Below are 26387 nucleotides of genomic sequence, written 5' to 3' on the forward strand. Positions count from 1 at the left end.
AAGTGGTGTTATACCAGGTTTTCTGCCTCTGATTTCCCACTCTAGGCTATAGCAGTGTGTTAACTATGCTGGGCTGCTGGTCTGGTGGACTTACTGAATATGGTTTCTGAACACAGGGCTTCAGATGGCCCCTCCTGGCCCATCTGGGGGCTGAGATTTGAATTCTTGCATTTACAGTTGTGATTTGATGGACTTCAGCATCTCCCATGAACATCCAGGGGCAAGGTGAGGATGGCTGTGATGCATCTCACAGCAATTATCAGCAGACTTCTGGGAAGCTCTCTGAGATCTCTGGGCACTTGCTCCATCGTCCTTCACAGTTATCTTGGATTGTCAAAGAAGTGCAGCAGAGCAGACTCCTCTTCTGTCCATGTTGCACGTACACTCAGGACTGTGCTGAAGGTCAGAGCCACGGTTTGCATAAGTCACAGCCCAACAGAATTTACAACCTGTTAGTTGCTCTTGTATTCTTATGGTCTTCACTGATCCTTCTAATCTGGCTGTAATTTACAACCACATCTGTTTCAGGGAGTGGGGTGGAAGAGGTAAGTCAAATTCAACAGCTGTCACAAGGTCTAAGTAATGCCCAACATCATTTAAGGCTGGAGGAGACCTCAAGACAACCACATGGGCCTGCCACGTTTATACCACCATTTGTAGTTGTCAGACCCCTTTTTAGGCCAAGTAACTGGGGCATCAGCCAGTTGGTTCAGCTCAGTGAAGGTCACAAAAAGAGCCAGAGCCTGTGCAAAAATGGGGGAGCAGGAGGTTGAGAGTGCACTGGAGATGTACAGTAAATCTTCAGGAGGGGTGGAGCTGTGCCCAAAGGCAGAAGTTCTGTTATGGCACAGGCAGAGTGAACAGCAGATCATGGAGAGGGAAAAGCTCCTTCTTCTTCTGTCTGCTTCCAGCTGTGCTCTCCCTTCCTCTCCCGTGGGCCAGCTCTGGCACAGGATGCATCACCTGCATGAGCTGGCAGAAAAGCACACGGGGAATAAAAGAGGCATTTGCATCTTGATGGGATCTGAGTGAGCACAGCAAAGGGTCGGTGTGAGCGAGGGGTGGGGACAAAGGGGTCCTGCAGCATGGACAAAGCCCAGGAGTCAATTCCTAGGGAGAGCAGATGAGTGAAACCAAGGGAGCACCCACCATCACTTTGACCAGAGATGTGAGGATCAGGCTGAGAACATGAAGACAGCACATAGCCAGTGTCCTGTTTGTGCTGGGTGCCAGAACAGAAGACAAGGACAGCAGTACATGCTGAGATTTCTCTGGCATGCTATCCCAATTTCCAGCTATCCATGGCTTAAAGGCTTCCTGAGTTAGATATCATGCTTTTGTGTTTCGTGGCACTTGGCATGCCTTCCTCCTGGAAATTTATTTTTCATGTCTTTGAACCCATGAAAGCTTTGGCATGATAACTGATAAAAGATCCTTGAATGAAAAGAACTATAGTGATACAAAGCAGATCCTGCAGGATTTCTCCAGTATGATGAAAAATTAATGTAAACAACACAAATGTTTTTCCTAGAATGTGTGTATATATAGAAATCAAAACAAATCCAAAAGTATTCAAGTACTGGCAAAATCTATATACCTCTTGCAAAATCATTCCTCTGTTTTTCTCCTCTCTTAAATAATGAGGATCTTGTTATATTTATGCTGCCCCTGCATAGCCTAAGGGGTTTTGCCCATACTAACAGTGACTCTGTCTCTCTTCCTGCCTTGAGCACTCACAGTGATGGAAATTTGGGCGCTGTGGCTGCTGCTAGAGGCGTAGGTACCGTGGTGTGGTGCTACTGGTGCAGCTTTGAAGTGCCAGAACCAGCCAGCAGCCACCTCCACCCCGACTCCCAGTGCTCACCAATGCAGGGGAAAGCCAAATGATATTATCACCACTAGCAAAATTTCCAGTAACTTCCCAAGCCTAGAGGAGCCCTTGGAGCCAAGACATCTCGGTGTGACCCACTCAGCAGGGAGGTGGATGCTAAGAAGCTTTCTGTAGGTTTCCAGTGTCCCACTTCCACTTTCCTGATGGAAAATCTTCTGTGTTGCCCCATGGAATTGTACTGCACCGATTGGCACCATTTTGCAGACAGCCAGGTCTCTTAATATTTTCTTTTTGCCTTCTCTCTTCAGGAAGAGTGAACAACTGGGTAATAGCCAGGTGAATTTACCAGCTGTGTGACTTTGGAACATGGGGGAAGCTGGCTTCAGAAAAGAAATTTTACTGGAATAAAACAGAATAATTTAAATTGACAGGGACTTAAAGCCACCAGATCAAACCTCCACCCTACTCAGAAGACAGATAGCTTCTGCATTAGATCAGGTTGCTCAGCATCTTGTATGGTTTAATTTTGATTATCTCCATGGATGGAGATACGACCTCTCTGACCTCCTGTTTAACTGCTCTCATCATTAAGTAACTTCTTAATATTGATTGGGATTTCACTGATGCAGCTTGGATCTGTTGCCTCTCATCCTCCCACTAGGCACACGTGAGAGAAGTCTGGCTTCATGTTCTTTGTAATCCTCATTCAATATTGACAACAGGGGATTTAGTCCTTTCCACTCCCTGAAAAGAGGGCAGAGCTGCGAAGCAGAAATGTTCCAGTCCCATCCCTCCCCTCTTTCCTTTTTGGGTTTGTTTTCATTGAATAGTGATTTTCTGTGTGACTCTGGGGTGGTGTTCCTTGCAATTCTTTCATTTTTTGGCTCTAACTGGCATTGCAGTTTTTCCAGGTGACCTACACTTTACCTGGCTTCTTGTATAGCCCCTGTTAACCATAGTATGAAAACACTAGTATGGCTTTTTTACCTGCAGGGGCACTGGCCACGAAGTGCAGACCTGCAACAGAGCCCTGGGTTGGGTGAGAGGTGTGACACCCCCACAACACAGCCCAGCTCAAGGCTGGCTGTATGTCGCAGGCTCATGACTATTTTTTGGTTCCAATCTCTGCTGAATGTCTGAGCTTGTCCCTGCAGGGAGTGAGCAGCAGAGCTCTGCCAGTGAGAACTCCCTGGCATGATTTGCATTGCTCTGTTCCATGTGCTCAGTAAAACCAGAGCGAACCTGTCCATGGGCGCTCCTTACTTTGGTTTAGTTTCTCACCAGATTAAAGCAAACCGATAGGAGCCTGGGTTTAACAGGGGAGCATCCCTCCCTCTGCTTGCTCCGGGGTTTGTATTAGTTTAATGAATTGGTTTAAATTAACATCTACTTGGATGGGTGCAACTCTTTCATGCAGATGAGGCCCAAGGCTACGAGATAAACAAGAGATGAGGTGAGAAGACCTTAAATTATTCACAGCCCAACAGAAACCCATATGAATGGATTGAGAGCTATTTTTGTCTTTATTCTCTTACCTTTTAAAAGATATCATAAAATGGCTGGAACAACTCTTAGAAGAAAGCCAGGGCCAGGGAGTGGGTGGAGAAGAATGCCAGAAGGTTATGGGTGCAACTTTTGGAGCTTGTACCTGTGAGTGCCTCATCCCAAAGCTGGAGGAGCTGCCAGAGAACTACACATGTGCAGCACATGAATGGATAAAAAGAGGAAACACAGGGAAAGGCTGCAGGGCTAAATCCCAATCCCATTTAAAGTCAGTGGCAGAGCCCTACTGACTAAGATTGGCCCTCAGCCCTGATTTCATTTGTTCTGAGGGTTTGCTTGTGCAATTGTTAATCTGTGCTGATGAGTAATAATTGCTACAGGAAGGGAAAAGTGAAGAGGAGGCAGCACAAAAGCCGTGGAATCCATCCTGACCCTGCCTGGACTCGGCATTTCACTGCATAGTTTCACTCTGTGCATTGCTGGAGGGGAGCATCCTCCCTGTGCCAATGCCACATCAAAGTGCAGTGTGTGGTGCAAGATTTCAACATCCCGGGGTAGCACAGTAACAGCCTGAGCTGCCTGTGAAATGAGCTGGGACATGGGACTGCAGCTGGACAAAGGCCCACATTCCCTCTGGAGATGTCTGGGGAAACATAAAATCTAATCAGTCATAGAGGGGGATCCAGGAAACTCTTGCTGTAATGCATGTGACAGTGTGACAGTCACACGTGAGTTTCACGTATCAGTGCTTCCCCAAGAAGGTGGTTGACATCATCCCCGTGGGTGTAAGAGGAGCCCAGCTGTCATTGTCAGGGGTCTGACATAGTCTGGTGGTCAGGGATGATTCTCCTGGATGAGATTGTCCTCTGTCAGCTCTAGCTCCACCATCTAACTGGGTTTCTGCACTGAGGGTCTTTCTCCATCTCTGGCTGTGGTGGGCCACTGGCACAAGTTCCATGGCCTGGGAGGCAGCACAGGACAACAGCAGCTGTTTCCCACTTTCAAATCTCCATCCCATATGTGGAGGAGCTGGCAAGCTCCCATCTTTTATGAATGTCCGAGACTGCATAACTTCTCTTGGATATTCTTGGATATCTGGTGCATTTTCTTCTCCATATCTTCCCTTCCTCCCTCCAGCCAGCCAGCCTTAACATCTGGAGCTGAGTTGGAAAGATTACCAGCATGCAAAGGCTTGAGATTGCTCTAAACCAGACAAGTGAGCAGGCTGTCCTGTACTGGTGCTTCCCTTTCTCTCAGAAAAATATCCCATCTAGTGTTTGCTGCAAACAGTAGGTAGCTAGTTTTGGTCTCTAATGGGACTTCTCATCAGCCTTTATTTTCAAACTGGAATGAAAATATCAGTATTGCTTTAATTTGCATTAATAATCTTAGCAGCTGAAAGGTTGGGCAGAACTTCTGCAAATGTTAGTTCAAAGTGTGTTTTCAGACTTTTGGTTCTTCAGACAAACACCCAAACCAAGTTTTTCTCATGTTCTCTCTGAATCTCATTTCAAGCATTGAAAACATAATGAATATATAACAAATAAAATAGAAAATATCATTAAAAACTGACTCTTTATTAAACCTATAAGCTTCTTACTCAGAAGAGATCTGCCCACTAAATCAAATTTATCTTTGCATTTTGTATCACGCAGTTTAACAATTAATACAAAACAGCTGTACAGAAGTGTGCCAGAGTTTATTTTCTTTGTCTCTGTCCTATAACTGTCCTATAACACTTCAGACTCACAGGCCTGGTGCTTCAGAGATTCTGACAGTGAGGATGCTGCACTTGGTTTATTTTGTTTACTTGGCAGTATTAAGGATGTAGAGAAGTGGAGAAAAGACCTGTTGATGATATTTCTCAGTAAATGAGAGGGTAGGGCAGTAGGGATATTTGAGAGGGTAGAAAAATGGGACAGAAGGGGCTTCCAACAACCATGGAGGGCAGAGCAAGGAGGAAGATGACAGTCATTTGGAAAACTGCAAGCTGGAGAAACAGTGAGGTGCTGGATGCAGCTCCTGGGCATCCTTGTAGATCCCTGCCTTTCACCTCCACCTCCTCCTGTCCTTGTGCAATAGGAATTGCTTTTCACTGAATGCACTGACCAAAAGTAAGCACTTTCCCTAGAGGATTGTTTTAAATCTTGTTATCCCAACATGATTTGGGCCCTTGTCACTCTTAAGGTACATAACCTAGTGAGGTTGACCCACTCGCTTAGTGAAATTGTCCTTTTATGATATACAACAGAGCATTTTCAGAGCAATTTCAACAATTCCTAGTTATAAGAAAAAACCCCTAGAGCTCAGTTTGCCAAGGTGTGCTTAGCTTCCACCTGTTCTCCAATGTGTTGTTTCCATCCTTGTGCACCTCTTTCAAACCTGAGCTAATCCATCAAAGGCTCATCTGTGTCTCTGTGCAGTCAGACATTCCAGTGGACAGTGTTGCCTTCAGTCAGATGAGATCTCATTTTCCTCTGCAGTAGTTGGAAAATGCAAATCTAACAGGAGGACCTAGAGCTCCTTGCTCCAAGCGGTCTCTTGCTTTGATTGAAGTCTGAGTGGTTTTGCAGCTTTTATTCTTCTACACACTTTATTTTTCCTTGCCTAGTTACAGCTGAGGGGCAAAGGCAATGCAATGCCCAGCTATATGCAAAGGAGCTGGTGTGAGAGAGATGAACAATCCAACTCTACATGGATCCATCTCGGTGGGTGAGGAACCTCCCTCACACAGTTACGACACAGTGCTTTAGTATGCTAAAGGCTGCCATTTAGTAGCAGTGCTATAAAATAATTTTTCTTTACTTTTCTGTTCATCCAAGATTACTTCTGGGCCATCAGCCATTCCTGTCCATCTTCTAACCTCCCTGTTCTCTCTGCCTCAACAAAGAGACCAAGTCTTACACTGTGTTTTTTAGCACTTCACATTCAGAGTTAAACTCAATAACAGAGTTTATAGTTTAAGACTTTGCCCCCTGACAAGTCCTAGGAGGTGAAATCGTTCCTTTCCATGGTGACAGCTATGTTGCTAAATACAACAGAGCAGATGGTGTTTTCAGCCCCAAAGAAAAGTGGCACAGCCAGCTATGTACAGAAGGTCTGTGGTGCTGTGGTTTCCTCTGGGCCCATGTGTGGCCTTTAGGCCTAAGACACAAAGTGTCCAAAAATCATTGCCAAGGCTGTATATCCCATCCAGATGGCTTTTCATACTATGAAACTGCAGGTGTGTGTATTTGGTGAGCCCTGGTGCGCAGCATGAGGAGGGGCCAGACTTCCCTGCGGATGCAAAGCCTGCTCAGACAGTACAGGAGGACCATGGAGGGAGCCAGAGCTGGCTCTGACTTTTAGGAATTCCTGCTACTCCCAAAGCCATGCCAGGCATGCCCTGGGAAGGTACTGATGGGCACAGGCCACAGCTTTATGATGAAAGGCACTGCCAGTTTAGCAGGGTGCACTGTTAATAGTCCGGAGCTTAAGTTTGATTCTGTTCTGGAATTAAACACACCTGATCTATCTTCAGTAGAGAAGATAGTTATTTTCTGTGTTGTGATTTTGGGTTGTTTTCATCACATATAGTGTTTTGTTAGTGGCACAGACTGAGCCAGAGCACACAGCGAAACCGCTCCTCACAGGTATTGTGACATTTCTGTGGTCAGCTTGTGATGAAAGAAAGGTTTGATGGAGGGATTTCTTTCAGGCTTGCTAAACACCTCCAGCTGCTCAAAAAAAACCTGCTGAAGTTGTAGGGAATGGCAGTTCTGAGGACTGGGCCTGAAGAAATGATTGTTTAGCATTTTGCTGTGCAAGGGAAGAAAAAGGGAGGGGATGGGAAAAGCGAGATAAGGTTTGTCATTCAAACAAAACACAGAATAGCCTCACCTTAAATCTTTAAATCTGCATCAATTATAATGCCTTGTTCACTTGCAAATTTCACTTTTAGATAAAGAATCATGGCTGGTTTGTCTGCCATTCCTATAGCCAGAGACAAGCTTCACTTACTCCCCTTTTATTTTCAATGACTAAGACTGAAAGAGCTAAATTACATTTCCTCCCCCCTATGGAAACCTGATGAACCAGTGTGAACCTGCACCTGAGAAGCCCCGGGAACACTGCGGATTTGGCCACACAGATCGGACAGTTGGATGTTTAATTGCGTTCCGGGCACAAAGCCTGCTTGAATGTGCGTCTTTTATGAAGTGCGTGGGAGGCCAGCACAAAAAATTAGACCCCATAAAGGTGCCAGAAGGAGGAGAATGGTGAAAAGGCAAAGGTTGCAGTGCCTGTCTCTGCTGTGCTGGAGAGCATCAAGCTGCCCATCTCAGAAACCCTCTGAAAAACGTACCCTGAGCATCAGCCTGGAGCTTGTAAGAAAGATGCAAAGATTTGCTGCGGGTGCTGGTAGAGACCTGGATGAACAAATTGTTTATGGAGCTGATAAGTAACGCTGGTGCCAGGAGCAACAGCAGAGCCAGACCTCAGGGAAAGAGAACTTGAATGGATGTGAGGGGACAAGCAGAGCACAGGTAGAGCAGCACAAGTAGCTGAAGTGTGCTGGGAGCACATACACCCTGCAATGGAGATGATCCTTCAGTAAAAGTGTTCAGCCAGAGATGGAGCTGAAAACTGAATTTTGGTCGAGACAGGGAAGTGGTGAAGAACAAGGACTCCCTGGCATAATTGGATGAGCTCAGGAAATGCAAATTTTATCAGATAAAAGGGCCACGATTTTTCAATTTGCTAAAAGATTAAATTAGCAGTGTACCATCCACTCCATGTCCATGTTTGCACTTTCCCAGGTTTTGCAAAGTAGGTGGTACAGAGCCTTTTTCTGGATGGGAGCCTCCTTACTACTCTATGTATGCATCCTCGCATGAATTGCTGTGGATGCTTGTAGCTGGAGCAAGATCTGTGCCTCCCAGACAAAGTAGCCCCTTATGTCTGCCCCCTCCTACCACCTTGGGCACTTGGTGAAGACACTTTATAGCGCTGGCACACAGATGCTTGTGCTCGCTTCAGTCACGAACAAGCATAGTGTGGTATAAACAGACATGTTAATATTTTGAGTTCCAAGACCTTTTCAATCACCTCCTCATTATATTTCGTAGTCGCAACCTAGAGAAGCATAAAAAGCCAGTATAGTTAGTGTCCAGTGTATCTTACGGTGCTCACTCAGGATTTGTAACTCGGGGCTGTCCTTGGACTCTAAATCAGGACATGAGTGAAGTGCATTGAATGATCCCATTAATATAAATAGCACTGAAGTTAAAAGCAGGGCTCCATGAAAGGACTTTTGATACACTGGCTGCCATCGCCCTCGAGTCAGCAGGTGGCATTATAGAACAATCAGGAACCCCCAAACCTTGGCCGCTTCCCGCCCGCAGCCCCAGACCTGAGCCCACGGGGGAATGAGCATGAAACCCGCCTGTTCAGCACAGCTGAGGCCGCACAATGAGCACTTGCCAATTAAGGCCGGGGCTATTGTCTGCGAAAGGTCAAGTGCTGGCCTTACTGAAATCTTTCAACACCGGCTCCAGCGCGATTGGGACTTAATATATTTTATACAGCTGAAAACTTGCTCGGCCCTACGCAGGCAGAGCCAGCCTTTCCTCTGCCCTTCCCCCGTATTCCCCAGGCCGGCAATACGTGCTGGGAAACCTCAGCGAGGGAGGAACCTGGCTTTTTAATCTGCTACCACCTCCCTCCCTGTAGGTATTGTGGAAGAATTGAGTTATTGGCAGGGTGGTAGAAAAGGAGGTGGTTTGGCAATGTGGGCCAGGGGAGGGTGTTTGGGACTGGGTTTGTTTTACCATCTCCCAAGAGATTTTCTTTATAACTCTGGTGGTACATGTTTTTACAGCTTACTACTTTTAGTATCTGTCACTTGAAAAGAATAGATGGTCTAGATACATGGGGAGAAAAAAACAAATGCAAGCAGCAACACGTAACCAACAAAAAGAAAATTTTCCCATGAAATGCCCAAGTGATACAGATGTTGCAGGGTGCTTAAGGAACCGCAGGTTAGGGAAAGACTCTGCGCTTCTGGCTAGCTTTTGTATCCAGAGGCTGCAGATGAGAGCCTTCAAGCTCCCTTGGGTCTGATGCCAGATGATCCATCAGCCTAATGGCCATGCCAAGACATGGTACTTCCAGCAGCTGTAGCTGGCAAGGATCTCTTCCCAGACTCCAAACCAGAAACTGGAACTCCATGTGCGCCTATAGCCCCAGTGCTGTAATTAACTGCTGCATGGACGAGTATTGCCTGGTGCGTTCTTGGTGACACGGAGGTTTCAGCGTGCACAGAGGCAGAGGTGAATCCCCTCCCTCAATTCCCAGTGGACGATGAACTCCTGGTGTTACTCCTTTTGCCCCTCCACTTGGGGACAGCCCTTGTTGAAGCAGATGGTGTCTTTGATTCCCAGGCCACAGTGATTAGTGACTGTGGTGTCCCTGCGGGCCCAGGGCTACAGTGTCCCCTTGGGGGTGCAAGTTCAATTTTTAAACCCCTGCACAAGAGCTGACCTTTGTTTCCACCAGTGGCACAATTAGGATGGACTCAGGGTGGTCCTGGGGAGGACCTCAACCTCCCTGTAATTGCTGGTGACAGCAACCATAGGCTGGCATTGGACATGGTCCCCATTCTTGTGTTGTCACCACTCTGCTGTGTAACTTCGTGAGGACGTTTTCCAGTGGGCACTGGCCTGGAGCCAGGCCACAGCCCAAGTTACTGGTTAAACCCATGGTTTTAATGTGCTAATCCCCGAGTTTGAACTACATGTACTGTGTGTCTGTGTGTGTGTGTGGTCTTGAAAACTCACCAGACTACTTGCAAATTAAAAAAAGCAAAAAACACTATAATATTTGCCCATTTGTTGCCACGGTGATGAAGGAGCGTGGGACAAAAGAAAGATATTCCGGTTGCCCCCGGGCCTGTGAACAAGCAGAATCGGAGAGAGTGGGTGAGAATGTGCTGTTAATTGTAACCAGAAATGCAGTAGGTCAGCCACCATCACTGCAAAGTGTTCTTCAAACCTCCTTTCATGTCCCAAAATGACAACCGGTAAAAGCTGGTGAAAGCACTGACAGCGGGACTTCCATTGTACCAGGCGAAACTTGGCCCATAAATTAAGCAAACTGAAAATCTAGCCTTGCTCCCTCCAGGTATTCGTTTCCCTCACTTTATCGATAACCTGGCAGGAGCAGATCTTGAACCAAATGTTATCTCGGCGCTGCCAGGACTTGCCGGCAGCTGGAGGGGGAAGGCAGCGCTGCTGACTCCCGCAGATAACAGGTGGAATGCAACAGGCGCTGCTTTTGTCTGCCATAACTTGCACTTCAAGCTCTCGGATGCTGCCGGGCCCTTTGCTGTCGCAGCCTGCAGACCTTGCCAGACAGAGCACCTTCCTGCCAGCCTGGACAAACGCATGCAAAAGAAATCCGAGGCATTTCACAATTTCCAGGTTCTGACAGCATTGAGAAAAATGCATAACCTCCCTATAAAACCCCGTCCCCAGTGCATTTGCTGTGCTAAGGAGGCACATTGCTGCTTCTTGTGTGCAGAACGTGGGCTCAGAAATTAACTGTAATTGTTGGTTCTCATTCTGTATGTGCACAACATTTGGCATGAAAAGTGTCTGCATCTTCTGTAAATCCCTCTTCAATTATGTGGAAGTGTTGGGTTTAATTCAAACCATGGCTGCTCCCACCGAGCTTAAAAATAAAATAACATAAAAACAGAACTACCTAAATTAGTCATAGTATCTTGGTCATGTTTATGTTATATATATATATAGTTAAATTTGCTCCTATATAGATGGAAACCTGAAGCCCACTCTCAGAGCTACCTAGTTTGTAAAGTTTCAAGTGGCTGTTGGATCCATGTGTAGTTGGTTCTTCTGAGAAATTATTTTCCCTGTTTCAACCTACATTCTTCTATTTGCAAGAACCCAGAAAGTGATGCAACCTTCAGACCAATTCCACCACCATGAAAAAGCCAGCACCTTTGGTTCATGGCCACAAGGATGCTCAGGCACAGTATTTTTAGAGGCAGTATTACATAGCTCTTGCTAGGTACAATGGATTTTTTAGGAAGTGAAAGGGCGGTGCATTAAAAATGTGCCCAAATTAAATGCGGTCTTATTGATGTAGTTTTAAATACAAAGCTGGTCAATATAAAGATCACAGGATCTGACTTACAGTCATCAGAGATGGAAAAATACCTATCAGACAAAGCTCTACAAGGGCAGAATCTGGTTCCTCCTAAAAGAGGACTGGCTCTCATCTTTCATTGGTCTTTCTTCCATTAACCTGATCTTTGATCTCAGTTCCTGTTAGAAATATCTGTAAACAGTGATGAAGTCCCAGGCCATTAACCAGATATTTAACATAGTGAGAAGATCCCTGCCACTAACAGACCATCTGATAAAGAAGACTCATATGAGAGCAATAAATAATAATAATAATAATAATAATCTTCAGGAAAGAAGACACAGTATTTTCATTTCCTGAAGGGTTCATCTGTCACCTTTGAAGCAAATCAGGCTGCTGGAAATGTGGTTCACAACAGCCCTTTCAGAATCATCAGGCTCAAGCATCCAAAGCCAAGCTAACATTTTAGTTTAACAAATATGGGAGTTCGGTTCAACTACATTAATTTCAATCCACCACCAAGTTCTTGACTGAAAAGATACTTGAAGAACAGATATTACAGAAACTGACCCTTGTAAAAGGGTATTGCAATGATTTTAGTTTAGCCTTGGCCTATACGAGGTTCAAATCCCTGAAGCGTCCAGCCCCACACAGGTGACACTCTGGGAGCTCCTGGACCATGGCTAGTGCTGTGGAAAGACTGTGCTCTCAGGGAGAGCTGCCTGGAAAGCCTTCCCAGAAAAGATCCAGCTTAGCTCAGGCTGATGGTGTTCAGAGAAAGCTGAGAAGTGTGTTTTTAAATTGATAGACTATTCCCCTGATCTAACTGACACATAAACCCACACTGGCAGTGCTCTTCACTGAGGAAGGAAGCAAAGAAAAAAGTCAACAGTTTTACTTTAAGTTTTTATAGCCCAGTAATTTTTTACAGCATGGTAAGCAATACATAAAGGAAAGGTGTGTGGAACCATCAGGTTAAAGACTTAAATTCTAAGTATTATATAGCCATGATTTATAAGCTATGGCTAAAGCATTATTTAGTCCCATTCACAATCCTGATTATTTAAAAGTTAAAGCCTATGACTGCAGAAATGAGGCAGAGAAGGAGATCTGCTTTAAATGTACTCCTAATTACTGCTAGAGAGCTTTTATGAAGAACAGACCACAGCACTTCCTATTGCTTTACATTTTGTCCTGTTTTAGAGCCTCAAGAGTGATGTCATAACAGGGGGAAACTTGTCATGGACACACATTAAACCCTGGACACAAGGAGAAGACCTTTGATAACAGATATTCAGATACACAGATGGGTAATTCAATAAGGGAAGAAAATGCTGAATTAAAGACATTTTTAGAGTTACTTATATGCATGTCTCAGAAATTCTACCTCTGTTCAGAGAGGCACATGCTGAACTGCAATCAAATTACTATGTCCAGCTCTGCAATTTCAATCATTTATCCCATTTATAGGGGTCTTTTTGTCTTGAATTAGGCAAAATGTGAGCCCAACAGGAAATTAAGCAACTAAGCAAAATCAGGAAATTCACTCAAGTGGCTTAGTCAGTGGAATGCCACTGCTATCTTCAAACTAAAACTCCAAAGAGGTTGAACTGCAGTTGGATTTATTTTCAAAGTGGCTAATGTGCTTTTAATTTGTACAAGGTTGGTAACCAGGAAAAAAATACATTGCTCCCATGAAGCTTGCCTTTAATTTTTTTCACAGAAGGCCTCAGCATACAGACATACATAATGAGTTTAAAAATGTAAAAAAAAATCCTAACAGCTATTTTAATGACAAAGTTTGAGATGCTTGTTTTAAATAAGTACCTGCTGTCCTTAGAACATTAAAAAAGAATGGAAACAGAAAAACTACACTCAAAGATTGCATTTCTTCCTCAAAACACAAATTTGATGATAGCTCTTGGAGTTGGGAGAGAGGAATTCTTTTAGTGATTTCCAGTGGCCTCCCTGCATTTGGGATCTACAGATCTGTATGCAGAGTATTTTAACTGATTTTTCTGGGAGAACAAGCTACATTTTTTGCTTCACAGAAAACACTCCACTGCCCTGAAACCTCAAAGCAATTTCTTTCTTGCAGATTATTGTTTATCTACCCAAAGTACCTAGGAACTCTTGTGATGGTCCAGGTCCCTGTTGTGCTGGGCATTGCACCAACACAGAATAAGTGTATAATCCTTGCCAAAGCCAAGAGGTGTCTTTTTGTAGTTTAAAAAGAAGACAGAGGTACCATGGCTGATCTTTATTAAGATTCCAGTGGTCCTCATTGCATTGCTCTACTGCAGTTTGAAATCAGACATTTTCTTGTGATTTTAAATAAGTATTGCTGCTTACACAGCAACGCACTGCACTTGCCTTTGATTTAAACTGAGCCATGAGATGCTTCATTAGCTTCAAGAGGAAACCATGGAGCCTCGCCCTGTGGGTAACAGGTTTGGAGCTAGAGAGTTTCACTGCTGCTTTCTGAGCCCAGTACCTGTGCCACACTCTTCCTGCTCAGTTCCTTCTTTCTGGGAGTAAGGCTTTGTGGGCAGCCTTTGATGGACTTGTAACAACCCCAGTTTGGTATTCAAAAAACAGTTATAATTAAATCTTCTGCCTTTAACCAACAGTATGGGAGATGAGGGAGGAAAAAAGCATAGATTTAGACTAGCTATAAGGAAGAAATTTTTTATGGTGAGGCTGCTGAAGCACTGGCACAGTGGTGGATGCCCCATTCCTGGACACACTCAAGGCCAGGTGGGCTGGGGCTCTGGGCAACCTGATCAAGTTGAAGACATCTCTGATCATTGCAGGAGTGTTGAACCAGACGGCCTTTAGAGGGTCCTTCCAGCCTAAGCCATTCTGTGCTTCTGTGATAACACACAGCCACTGTTGCATGTCCTCTGTGCCTGTCTGTGTGTATCTGTACATGATGTAACAGATTAAAAACCAGTTGGGCAACTTCAACTGAATTTTGTAGAGGTTAGTGCACAGTTTCGGACAGTGCACAAAATTCATGGAAGTACCTAATTGAATAGAAAACACCCTGCAAAGTATTTCTGCTGAAGACAAGGCCTCTTCATCAGCTCCTGTGGTCTCAGACAACAGAGAACACAGAACAAAAACCCCCAAACTCATGAGGTTTTCTCCTACCCCAAGTGCAGAAAAACTTTCAGCCAGGACTTGCATCTTAGCCCGTCAGCCTTGAAACAAATTCAAAAGATACCAAGTTTCATTAAAACAGATTTTAAAATGTATCAGCTCCATTATTATCTCCTCCCTTCTTCAGAAACATCCTAAATGTCTCACAGTTCAAAGTGCACAACTGTTTATGTGGGCACTTGGAGGTGATGAGGAAACCCCTCTTTCTACAGGACTGATGGATGTCTCTTGCTCCCTTGCACAGGGTTGATTGGGGGTCAGGAAGACATTTCCCTCCCAGTCAGGGAAACAGGGACATGAAGATTAATTTGTCTTTTTTTATCCCCTCCCTCTACAGCCAGCAGCCTGGCTGACCTCCTGAATCGTTCAGGTCATCATAAAAAAGCCTCAGGCCATGGTGATCACTCTTGTTTTCTGCTTGTGAAACACAGGTTACTCTCCTGAGAATGAAAATGCTTTTGTTTAATTGAAACCTTTGGGCTTAATATATGAGTACCTTTGTTAAATGTAAAGGCCTGAGGTAAGTAGAGGTCACACTGGATGATCTTATGGTGCAGTTCAGAGTGTCTGGGGGGCTCAAGAGGCAGAACAGCTTTTGCTTTATTGAAAGGTAGATAGAGGCAGAACAGGCTGTGAAGGGCTTTGAATGAAAAGATGGGGAGTATGTGGTTGATACAACAAAAACAGAGCACAAAATAAAGCCACCAGAGTTAGGAGGAGGAGGCTCATGTGGCTAAAGGACATGGCTAGACAGCCACTGCAGCAGAAGTCAGTGGGTCTGGATGGGATGAGACTGGGTTAGTTGAGGGGAAAACTGAGAGAAAAATGAAGAGTTCTGTTTGAGTCACAATGGGCTCAAGCTATCATTTTTGTGTCTGGGACAGGATTTCTGACAGGCTACGATTTCAGCTGGAGCAGAGCAGGCATGTCTGGGAGCATGAGTAGAAATGTGGTGTTTGAACTGCCTTCTGCAGGGGAAATTATCCAGAAATATAAGATGTAAGAGAAAACCCTTCAATACTTGAATATACCCAATGATTAGTATGCACAAATCTATGTGAAGAATTCATGGTTAAAATCTTGGGTACATATCACTCTGCTTGGCTGAAACACAAGGAAAATTCATCCCCAAATCCCTGTTTTGATTTGAGGATTAAAATAGTTGCTGCTTTATCTAACCACAGTCAATTTAGGAATGAGATGAAGTGACATACAGATATTATTGGCTTGCAATCACTTTGTTCTCCAGTGAAGTTTCATGTTTGAAACATCTTTGTTTCCTGAGAGATGGTAAAAGATATTAAGGCCTGACACCATGACACTGCCCAGTGCACATTTTCCACCATTTCACTGCAGAGCTTGAGTCAGAATAAAAGAAAAGAATACCTATGCAGGTATAAACAATTCTAACACAAAGTATTTATCCAGTGTCTTTCCACAGGAAAATTAATTTGCTAATTGCTCTCTCAGATTCCTGGGTAAGTAAAAGCAGAAAAGTACCGGAACAGTGCTAACTACTGTCTCCTTGAAACAAAAACCAAAGCGAAACAAAACAAACAGAAAACTGCACCACAACAACAAAAACAAAAACAAGAACAACAACAAGAACAAAAACCTAAACAACAAAAACCCCAAAATGAAGCAAAACCAACCAAAACCAAAACCAAACCAAAAAACCCCCCAACCTCAACTCATAGAAAACGAGAAGCAGATGAAATGGCTCATACAGAAATTCTATATCAAGGATGGTGAACCATAACAAGTGTGATATGTTGTGCAGAGTGGGCTTTAAGTAACAGGGCTTATTAATCAGATTTATTTGTTAATGATATGCCTTCCCTATGCCTTGTATTGGAAACACAAGAGCTCTGCAAGCCCTGTCCTGGCAGAAAATCTGCAAGCCTGAGAACTCTGGCAGCAGGATGCATGTACCTGATGCACCTGTGCTGCCCCTGGCTTTTTCAAGGAGACACAAATTGGGGAAAAGTTCTGGGCTGAGAAAAAGCTCAGTCAGAACATGAACGAGCCATTTGGAAAAACAGACAAGTGTTGGAAAGGGCTAGGAAGGAAGTGCTGTATACTGCAAAAGAGAAGGCAGTTGGAAATGAATTTAGGAAGGACTAGAAACTTGAGAAGGCAGAAGATGCTTTGGCTGAACTCTTAGTGGTTTAGAGTTCTCAGGAGACAGGCTGCTCCTCAGGGACTGCAGTGAAAAGCTGAACAATGCTGTATTGGCTCAGCACATGGAGCTTGATTGGCCCTTTCTGAAATCCGGTGGCTAATTCATACCCCGAAGAAGGAAGTATATCCTGGCCAGTTGGCTCAATTTTAGAAGAAACAGGCAACTGTGTAGCTGGAATAACAGGTAATGGAGGTGAAAGGCTGGGTGTAGGAAAAGTCAGCTGTGTTCAGAGTGCACGGGATGGAGTCACCCTTCCATGAAATCCAATAAAAACTGATCTGGTCATGATTAACTCAACATTTTCAAAATCCTTTTAAGAACATAATATCTAGCCAGCTCATGGTGGTATGTGAGAGACCCCTGACTCTAACATCCCAGGATGTCAGCCCTCTATTTGTTTCAGATTTTGATGCTGAACACTGCTCTGCTTCTCAGTTCCAGATTTTTTATTTAGCATTCTCACTGCTTTATCTCATTTGTAGCAAGCCTGTGAATATAAGTAAGGAAAAGCACATTATACAAGAACTTCATCTATTTGAGCAGTCTGAGCAAGGTTTACATTAAACCCACCAACTGATACATATAATTAGTGGCAGAACTTCTTCTTGTGCCCAGAACCTGTGAAACTGCTCAACAGAGAGAATGGAGAAGTGTAAAAAACAGCTTTGATGAGGCTCAGCCATGCTCAAACATCCCCTCAAAACAGGAAGAACATCACCGTGAACTCAGTACCCAAGCAGCGTCTCCTGTACCTCCTCTGTCAGACTCCAGAGTCAGTCCAGTGTCTTTCTTCACCCCCTTGTGTGGGGACTCCCTGGTCTAGGAGATGGAATCCACATTGCCCCCTTGCTCCTCAGGGGGAGTGCAAAGTGACCCTGAGGGAAACAGGATCGGTGAAGGATTTTATTGGATCTGGACTCTTCCTGACATGCCTTTGTAAATTTGTCTTTTAAAACAGAGGCCCCTTTGCCACTATATGTATTTTATGGGAAAGCAGATGAATGGCCAACAGTGATTACCACAAGAAGAGAAACCATTATTTGGGGTAAATTTACCTGAGACTTACTATCCCAACTGAGACCTGCTATCCCAACCCACTTGTCTTGCTTCTGTAATTCATTGTTAAAAGAACACTGTATGCAGTAAATGCACTGACTTCTGGCTTACTAATGTTGATCTAATCAGTGTCCACAGCAAAACACTTCGCAATCAGTTTGAAACAGTGTTGGAAATGCTCATCTGACCCTTACGAGCAGTTGTGCACGTTACAGAGTGTCAGAACTATTTTTGCACTTCATGACCTTACATCAAATAGCTGCTGGGCTCCTTATCTACAAACAGTATGAAAATAATAACAAAAAAAGAACTGAGTTGCACAGTCTCCTCTGCTTCCCTTCCTGATCTTAGGTGGTAATTTGCCTAGATAGGCAGCAGCTTAGTTGTAACACACACCCGTAGCATCATGGTCTGTCTGCTGGTTTTGCCCGAGAGGCAACGCCAGAGTGTCACTCATGCCTATCTGCCATGTTCTAAGGAGGGGAAAACATTCCCTTTTTTGAATACCTGCATGCATGACCTAGGTGTGGAGACAGGAGGTTAGAGGATCTGCTATTTCTTTATGGAACACAGGGGTCAAGATGGACCAAATTTGTGCTGTAGTGAAGACTTCCATATTCTTAATGCAGCAGTTTAGGTGCACAAAATAATGCTCAGAAGGACATCTTAGAGAAGCCATGCTATCCATTGGTTCCCTAGGTGAAAACTGTCTCCTGAAGTTCATTCTGATTGCACCTATTTCAGGTTGTGCTTTATTGTAAAGAGCAGCTTTGTGTCTCTCTTTAGTTTGTTTTCTTTCCTCTTTCTCTTTTTTTTCTTTTTAATTTAGAAACCTGCCTACATTCGTGTCTCACTGTTTTGTTGGAAACAGATGGCCCTTCCTGAAGACACACAGTTGAGTGAACAGACACGGACCACTTTACCATGTGGTAGCATGTTTGTAATTAGATATTTAAAGTGCTAGACAATTACTATCGAACCTTGTCATGAGGGAAATTTAGGTTTGTGTTTACCAAGATCTGAATTATAAACTGGATCCCTGCCAGGGCTTTACTCTTGGGTATAAAATGAAAGAAGACTCTGGTTGAATACTGAGTGACATTGATTAGAGCTACCACCTGCCCTGTCTCAGACATGATCACTCACTCCTGTCTCCCACCCCGTCCTGTAGTTTCTGTTGACCACTGTATGTGGTTTGCCCATATGATAAGTTTTGGGATCATAGGAAGTACCTCCTCTGTGATATCTCTAGTTAAAGGCTCATCCATCTTCCCACCTGGGTTTGGACTACAGAGAGGTAAAAGCAGTTCCACCCCCGAAGAAGCCAGTATAGAGCCATTGCCACATTGGGAAAAAAGCAGATGAAGTTGGAGAGGAGAATGGAAAGTGATAAATCAGGGGAGAAATTACAGGGGAGTAATTAATTACAGGGGAGTGTTACAGGAGAAGAGAAAGAAGTTCAGAGAGTTATCTAATGCACAAGACAGTTTAATTCCTGCAAAGTTTTGCCTAGATGGAAATACCTAGCCTGTGGAAGCTGAGAGCAGCAGCACTGGCTGCTGGGGAAGTGCAGCTGTGCCTGTTTCATGTGCCTCCCCCAGCGCTGCAGCCACGGCTGTGACTGAACAGTTGCAATCAAGAAACTTCAATTTCAAATACACAAAGTTCCCTCTGGTTTTACCCTGCTTGAAACATAAATAGTATAGGAGTCTGGTGGAAAGTATCTTGGAAACACTAATGCTTGAAAACTGTGGAAATGGCTGAAGTCATAGGTAAAGGAAAAACAGTTTTACGTCAAAATCTCACCTCTGAGCTGCTCTACTCCAGTGGAATACTTATAATGGTTGTGAAAGACAAATTATATCATGACTTCATTTTAAAAAAAAATGTTATTTCTAAATCTGGATAAGGATTTAGCAATGAAATGCTTCAGGGATAACTTGTTTTCAATGGGGAATTCTGCGAACAAAAACTGATTACAGGATGGAGCCAAATCCCTGCCAAGGATACGGACAGGATCATGGAAGCAGATGAACTACAATTTCCCATGCACCAGAATCCACAACAAGGCCAGGAGCAAAATGAGCACAATCACAAAGCATTTCAAGAGCCAGGGCTGAGTTATGGGAGAAGCCTGTGTACTTTCTTCTGTGTACCTGTAATCGCCTGCAAGATCTTTCTGAAGAGAGGTATGTGTTGATCTTACAGAGAACTGGAACACTGATTTAAATATTCATTGTATAATCAGGGAGAGGAATCTTGGAAAACTATGTGAAAAAAGTACTGTGGGGTTGTACAGAGTGCAAAAGATGGGAGGACAGTGATGAAGACCAGCAGCAAAACCTGGTAATGCTGTTTAAAATAAAATTGGGTTTAATTTATTGGTCTCTTAAGGTTAAAAATTGAAAGTAAGCTAGCCAAAGTAAGCATTTCCCAGGAATACAATTTTGGTTTGGACTCTGCATTGCGACGTTAACTCGGATACCTATCGCAGCATTGTCCTGTAATTCAGCAAAATCTCACAGGGCAATAAGGTAAATTCAGCTGAAAAACTCGTGCGTCGAAGGAAAGGTGAGTGAAATACTACTCCATGTGCAAACACAGAAGAACAGGTTGCAGAAGGCTGAAACAACAGATGGTTGTCACAGGGACACGAAGAGCTTGCTAACAGTTACCGTGAATAAGAAATACCTGCACCGCACTAATGTTAGGCCTGTGGGCAGCAGTAAATCAGGGTTTGGTTTCTCATGACGTTAAGGATTATGCACCCACATAAAGCAGCCTCTGCCCTGACAAGTGCACGGTGTAATTGTTGTCCAAACACATCCCACTTCCTCACTCCGGCTGACTCACGGCCGCCTCTGAGAAGCTCCCATAGGAACGTTTCTTGTGGAGCGAGCAGCAGATGCTGGGCGGCTTTCTGCCCTCCATTTTTTGGGGGCGATGAGGAATTCCCGGCGGGTGTGACGGGAAGCAGAGAGCGGGCAAGCAGAGGGCAGTGTAAGCACACGGACACGGCGCCGGGAAGCGCCGGCTCCAAGGAAGGCAACGGGAGCAGCGGGAGCGGCTTGGGCCGGGGGGCTCTGGCGGCGGCCGCGGGTGTCAGCCCTGGTCCCGCCGCACCTCGGCCTGGTGTGAAAGGCAAACACATTATAATGACTTCATTCTTAAAAAAAAAAAAAAAAAATACATATATATATTTTCTAAGTTTGGATAGGATGTAGCACTGAAATGCTTCAGAGATAACCTGTTTTCAGTGGGGAATTCTGCGAACAAAAACTGATTACAAGGATGGAGCCAAATCCCTGCCAAGGATACGGACAAGGATCGTGGAAGCAGATGAACTACAATTTCCCACGCACCAGAATCCACAGTGAGGCCGGGGGGAAAATGAGCACAGGCAGAAAGGGTTCCAAGAGCCAGGAGGAGGAGGAAGGGAAACTGTTAGAGGACGAAGAGAAGGAGGAAGAGGGAAAGGAGGAAGACGAAGAAGAAGACGAGGACGAGGAGGAGCAGGCTGCGCGTCCCGCTTGCGGCTCCATCCGGGCACGCGATGACATCATCACCCCCCGCGCGCGAAGCGCATCTTACCCCACGGGCGACCCGCGCCCCTGCGGACGCGCGCTGCCCAGCCAATGAGAGAGGCGTGCCGCCGCAAGGCCTCCTGGGGGCTGTAGTCCGGCGTGCGCTCCCCACCGCACCCGGCACCACAGCTGCGCGTCCCCGCCGCGACCGGGGCAGAGCCCGCCCCCCGCCCCTTTGTGGGCGGGGCCGGGCCGCAGCGCCGGCCAATGGTAGAGCGGGTCAAGGTTCGGCGGGCGGGCGGCGCGGCCAATGGGCGCGGGCGGGCGGTGTAGGGGGCGTGGCCGGCGGTGTTTTGTTCGGTTGCCATTGAGCAGCCCGGTGCATAGGCGCGGGGGAGGCGGCGCGGCCGCGCAGGTACCGGCGGCTGCTGTGGTGGGGCACGGGGTGTGGGGGGGGGGCAACGAGTGCGGTTGGCAGGTAACACCAGTCGGGCGGGTAACAGGTAGCAGCCGTGCAGACAACAGCCGGACAGGTAATAACAGCCCTGCAGGCAGCAGCCGGACAGGCAGCAGCCCCGCTGGCGGTCCGTAGGCAGTGCGGGGCAGAGGGGCAGGCGGCCCGGCCATCCTCGGACCCCTTCGCGGAGCTCGGGAGGCCGCGGGCTCCGCGCAGCTCCGGGCGGGCGGGGCAGCGAGCGCGGCCCGGGGGTCCCTGCGGGGCGGGGGTGTCACCCCGAGGCTGCGCTTCCCCGCAGTGGCACCTCCTGCTGCCGCAGGGCTGCAGACTGCTCATCCCTCCAATTACCTTGATAGATAGGTAAAGCGCTGTGGATATTGTGCATTTTGTTGTTATTGTCGGTGCTCGGCCCGGGCCGCGCTCCCCCCGCACCGCCGGGGCTGCTGCCGTGCGCCCGCTGAGGCCGGAGGCCCCGCCGGCGGGCAGAAAGCCCGTAAGCCCCCGAAATGAAGTTATTAGCGTTGATCGGCGCTGCTGGGGCGGAATCCGGGCCGGCTGCGCGGCGCTGCTGTGTCTCCCAAGGCCCTGGCCTGGCCCGGCCGTGCGGGGAAGGGAAGGTGCCCGGCCCTGGCGGGGCTCGGACATTCCTTTGTGCCGCTGCCCTGCAAACACATGTCTGCAGGCACGTACCCCGGCGATTTTGAGGCGATTCCCCCCTGTCTGGCTCAAGGATAGAGTTACCTCTGAGGAGGTGCGTGTTTTTCACAAAAGCTGCCTTCCATAATGATTCCTGGGTGGAAGCGGTGGTTATTTTCTTCCTTCCCCTCTCCTCTGCAATAGGAAAGTTGATTTCTAGTTTATGGCCCCAAAGTTTAACGACCAGTTGGGCTCAGTGGGCGAGTGAATGGGCTCTTTGTGTTATCCTAGCTTCTCTAAGGGCAGTAACATGGCTTTGTTCTGGTTATTTGGCTTATTAAATGTCTTCTGGCCTGCTGGGAGGCTGGATAGAAATGTATGGTTGAAATTCGGTGTGCTATTTCAGCAGGTCGCTTTAGGTCCTATGGGATAGAGCAGCTACCTGCTGTGGAGGCTTCTCAGGATTGGTGCTCAGGGATCTGAACTCCTGGGGTTGGGATGGAATAGTTCAGGCATTTTCCCCTTTAGGGAATGACATCCCCATCCCAGCATTCAGAAGCTTTGGAGCAGCACCTCAGCTTTGGGGTTGCAGGGTTGAGAGGGGCTGGGTGATTCTGACCCGTTAAGTCTCTGGCTTTCACCATGAGTGCTAGGCCTGGGGATGAGTTGAGCCAGCTGGTCAAATCCATTTTCTGGTTCACTGTGCTTACATTAAAATTAGCTCCTGAGAGCAGTTATTGCCGCCTTTATTATTGCATTACCTCTCGTTCATTTGCCTGACAAAAAATATTTTTGTCAGAAAAATTTGCCATTTTTGGCAAGAACCAGTAAGTTTGTCTCTCTTGTGGCAAGCTGAAATGTTTCTGGGTGTGTTTTAATTGTGAATGGTCTGCTTGCTTTGAGTCGGGCTTATGAAATGTGGAGCACAATGTTTGCTGAATAGCAAAAACTTTCCTGATGAAGCATGTTACTTGATCTGGTTTTATTGGAGGTGCAGTGTAATTGTTCAAGCCCAAAGAGCTTGTATCCTTACAGTTACTGAGCTTCCAAAAACGCCTGGAAGAATTGCACTCTGAGCCAGGAGACTAAAACATACGTGTCAAGTAGTTCTACATAAGCTGGTGGAACTCTGAACTAGAAAATGGGTCTACTATTCACTCACACAATTTTGAATTTCTGTGAAATACTGTTCATATTAACATGTCTGCTATTTTTAATGAGCCCTATTTTTTTGCATCAGTAGCAAGATGCTACTCTTCATCATATGGAAGTAAATGCTGCCTATTAGACATCAGCTCAAAACAGTGATCTGCAAGATCAGCCCCTAACGATATGATGCCCTTTTGGGATGTTCCTGTGGTAATCTGGCAGTCCTCTAGCGGCCTTTACCTGCCAGTGCGTAACCCATAGTTATTGTCTCTTTAACTGGGGGATTGAAGTTGGTTAAATAATTGTAAAGGGATATTTTAAATTCAGGATGGTTAAACTTCCCTTCTTCCCTTTGAAAAGCTGTTTTTCTGCAGGGTACTATGATTCAGAAGAATGAGGAGACTGAAAGAAGAAATATATTTGCAACCATTGTGTTAAGCTTTGGAAGTTTAGTAGAGTTGTAAAACTATATTTATGAAAATATGGTGTGCAGATAAACTGAAAGCCTGACTATACTGAGAAGACTGCAATATATTGCATGGATTGCTTTATTTAAAACAAAACCTTGAAGGATTTATCCTTTCCTTTAGGAATTCTTTGAGAGTCTGGTAGCCATTACTGTGGCTCCCTTTTTTAGTTCCTTCTCCTTTTCCCTTCTCTGTGCTTTCTCCCCCTTCCTCTGTTGCCTGCCCCCAATCTACATTCCTTTGTGTTAGCAGTGATGATGGCAGTTCTAGTCACCTCCTGTGGTTTGATAGATTATTCCCTTTAGAATCATGGTGTACTTAAAACTTTCCAAACACAATTCTTTCCTTGCTCCTCCACTTTTTTGATGCTGGGTTTGAGTTTTGTTCTAAGAATTTGTCCTCTCTGGTTCTGCTTTGAGTTGTCTTAAATACTAGTAACAAGTCTCCTTAAGCCTTTAGTGGAAAATATTAGTATTTATGTTACGATTTACATTTCTTTCTGTGTATGTTGATGGTCATAATATAAACAGAAATTTTGTATTTTGGCAACAGTGAGCTTCTCTCTCCCCAGCAAGCTCACAAGTTCTGTGCTTTCTTTTTAGACAAAGCTTTGCTTGCTTTTAACTGTAATTTTGATTTTTTTGTGAAATAAACTTCTTGGACTATTTTTTGATTACTGCATTCTTGAGATCTGCTAGTTGTGTAAGAGTGGTTTTGCAGGTACTGTACTTCAAATAGAAGAGATTCCTGTGCATTGTGGAATTATCTGCAGCTTTTACTTTAGATATTGTAAGTAACATAATCTTACTGGGGGGCTGAAACTACTCACAAAATCCTGTGGAGGGCTTTATGAGCACCCCTGAAGGAAGGGTTAATCAGCAGAAGGAAGCCCTGTTCAATGTTAAGGAAGGAATTCATCCTAGAAATACAGGTAGTTGAAGTCAGTGTAGGGTCTGATACTTCCTTGGTAGGTAAGTTTTAAATTCTTGACTCTACTACACCTGTGAGGGAGCCATTGACATGGAGAGTGTGCTTTTTGGTTGTCATGAAGTTTGTGTCCTTAACGAGATCTTAGCACTGAAGTACTGCAATCCAGTGATGAGTCTGCTTAAAAAAAAAAAAAAAAACACCTTCACTTTGTTGGTTTCTCTTAACTGTAAACACTCTGTTAGGGTGGTTGAGACAGTCATATTTTCAGAAAACGGTCATCTTTAAGGATTTTCTTCTCACTCCAGAGGAGGTCTGTAAAAAAAAAAAAGGGGGGGGGGAGGGGGAGAGTGGCATATTCTTAACTCCTTTCTAGGCTGCTCCACAAGATTTTGTGGTGATCCAGCTGGATATTTTGGTACTGTTGAGGATGGAGAAACCTGAAATCCAGGTAATTGTCAGCTCTTAGCATAGTCCTTTCTACGTGTGGTGCTGTTTCGGCTTTTTTTTTTGGTTGTTTTGGGGAATAATATCATTAGCAAGCTGGCAAGAAGCTGCTCAGCTAACTGCTAATGCTTTGCAGTGGGCGTAAATAACTTCTGAAGGCCATGTTTCTGCTAATTTTTAGGTTGAGGGGAGGAAGTAGGCAGGGTTGTTACTAAGTACATTATCTGGGTTATGGCTCTCAGTTTACTGACAGCACTGTTTTTTAAGCAAGCAGTTCAATATTATGTTTTAAGGTAATACGAAGTTAGGATATTTTTTGAGGTATAAAAACAAAACGAATATAATTGGCTTTCTGCTGTTTGAACTTGAGAGTATTTTGGTGAAATGCAGCTGCCACATTTTGCATGTTGAGTGTTAACAGTAAGATCAAGGGTTCTGATCACCTGATATTCACATCATTGCTCTGAACCTGATATGACAACATTTCTTTAAGTGAAAATTAAACTGTAGAAAAGGCCCTGGGGAGAATTCTGTCAGTGATGTATCAGGTCCAGAGCTTGGGACATCCAGTGCCAGTGATGGCAACTGCCCTGCTCTACAGTGTGTATGGGTCTGTCTGTATAGATAGAGCCAAGGGTGTGAAATCAAACACTATTTTGCCTAGAGCTGTCATTAGAAGTGTCATTTGCAAAACTGACTCTGTGTACCAAGACCTACACCTCATTGTGGGGAGGGCATTTGAGATGGAAGAAAGCGGTTTCTGCATTTGCTGAGCTTCAAAATTGGAACCCAGCTGGTACAGGAGATTAGTCAAAGAAATAACTGCAGCACCACTGTCTATACCTTTACTTCTGTGCTTCAGCCTGGGATCTGTGATGCTGGAAGACAGGATCTGAATTCC

The 26387-nt window shown here is 45.2% G+C and overlaps 1 protein-coding gene and 1 long non-coding RNA gene across 2 annotated transcripts in view; one reads left to right on the forward strand and one right to left on the reverse strand.

Moving 5' to 3' along the window:
• Window positions 1-21644, reverse strand: part of LOC121676524 — a 32861-nt gene extending 11217 nt beyond the window's left edge. Inside the window, exon 1 of the long non-coding RNA XR_006020494.1 lies at window positions 21471-21644. This is a non-coding gene — a long non-coding RNA (uncharacterized LOC121676524). The remainder of the gene's footprint in view (window positions 1-21470) is intronic.
• Window positions 21645-22589: 945 nt separating this feature from the next.
• The window catches only part of FAM53A (family with sequence similarity 53 member A), a 71118-nt gene continuing 67320 nt past the window's right edge, over window positions 22590-26387 (forward strand). Inside the window, exon 1 of the mRNA XM_042053187.1 lies at window positions 22590-22611. The gene's annotated coding sequence lies outside the window, so the exon portion shown is untranslated. The remainder of the gene's footprint in view (window positions 22612-26387) is intronic.

This window comes from Corvus kubaryi, unplaced genomic scaffold, assembly GCF_017639235.1.
Source record: "Corvus kubaryi isolate FWS band 111438036 unplaced genomic scaffold, C.kubaryi_AGA036_p1.0 split1-131, whole genome shotgun sequence".
Lineage (NCBI taxonomy): Eukaryota > Metazoa > Chordata > Aves > Passeriformes > Corvidae > Corvus > Corvus kubaryi.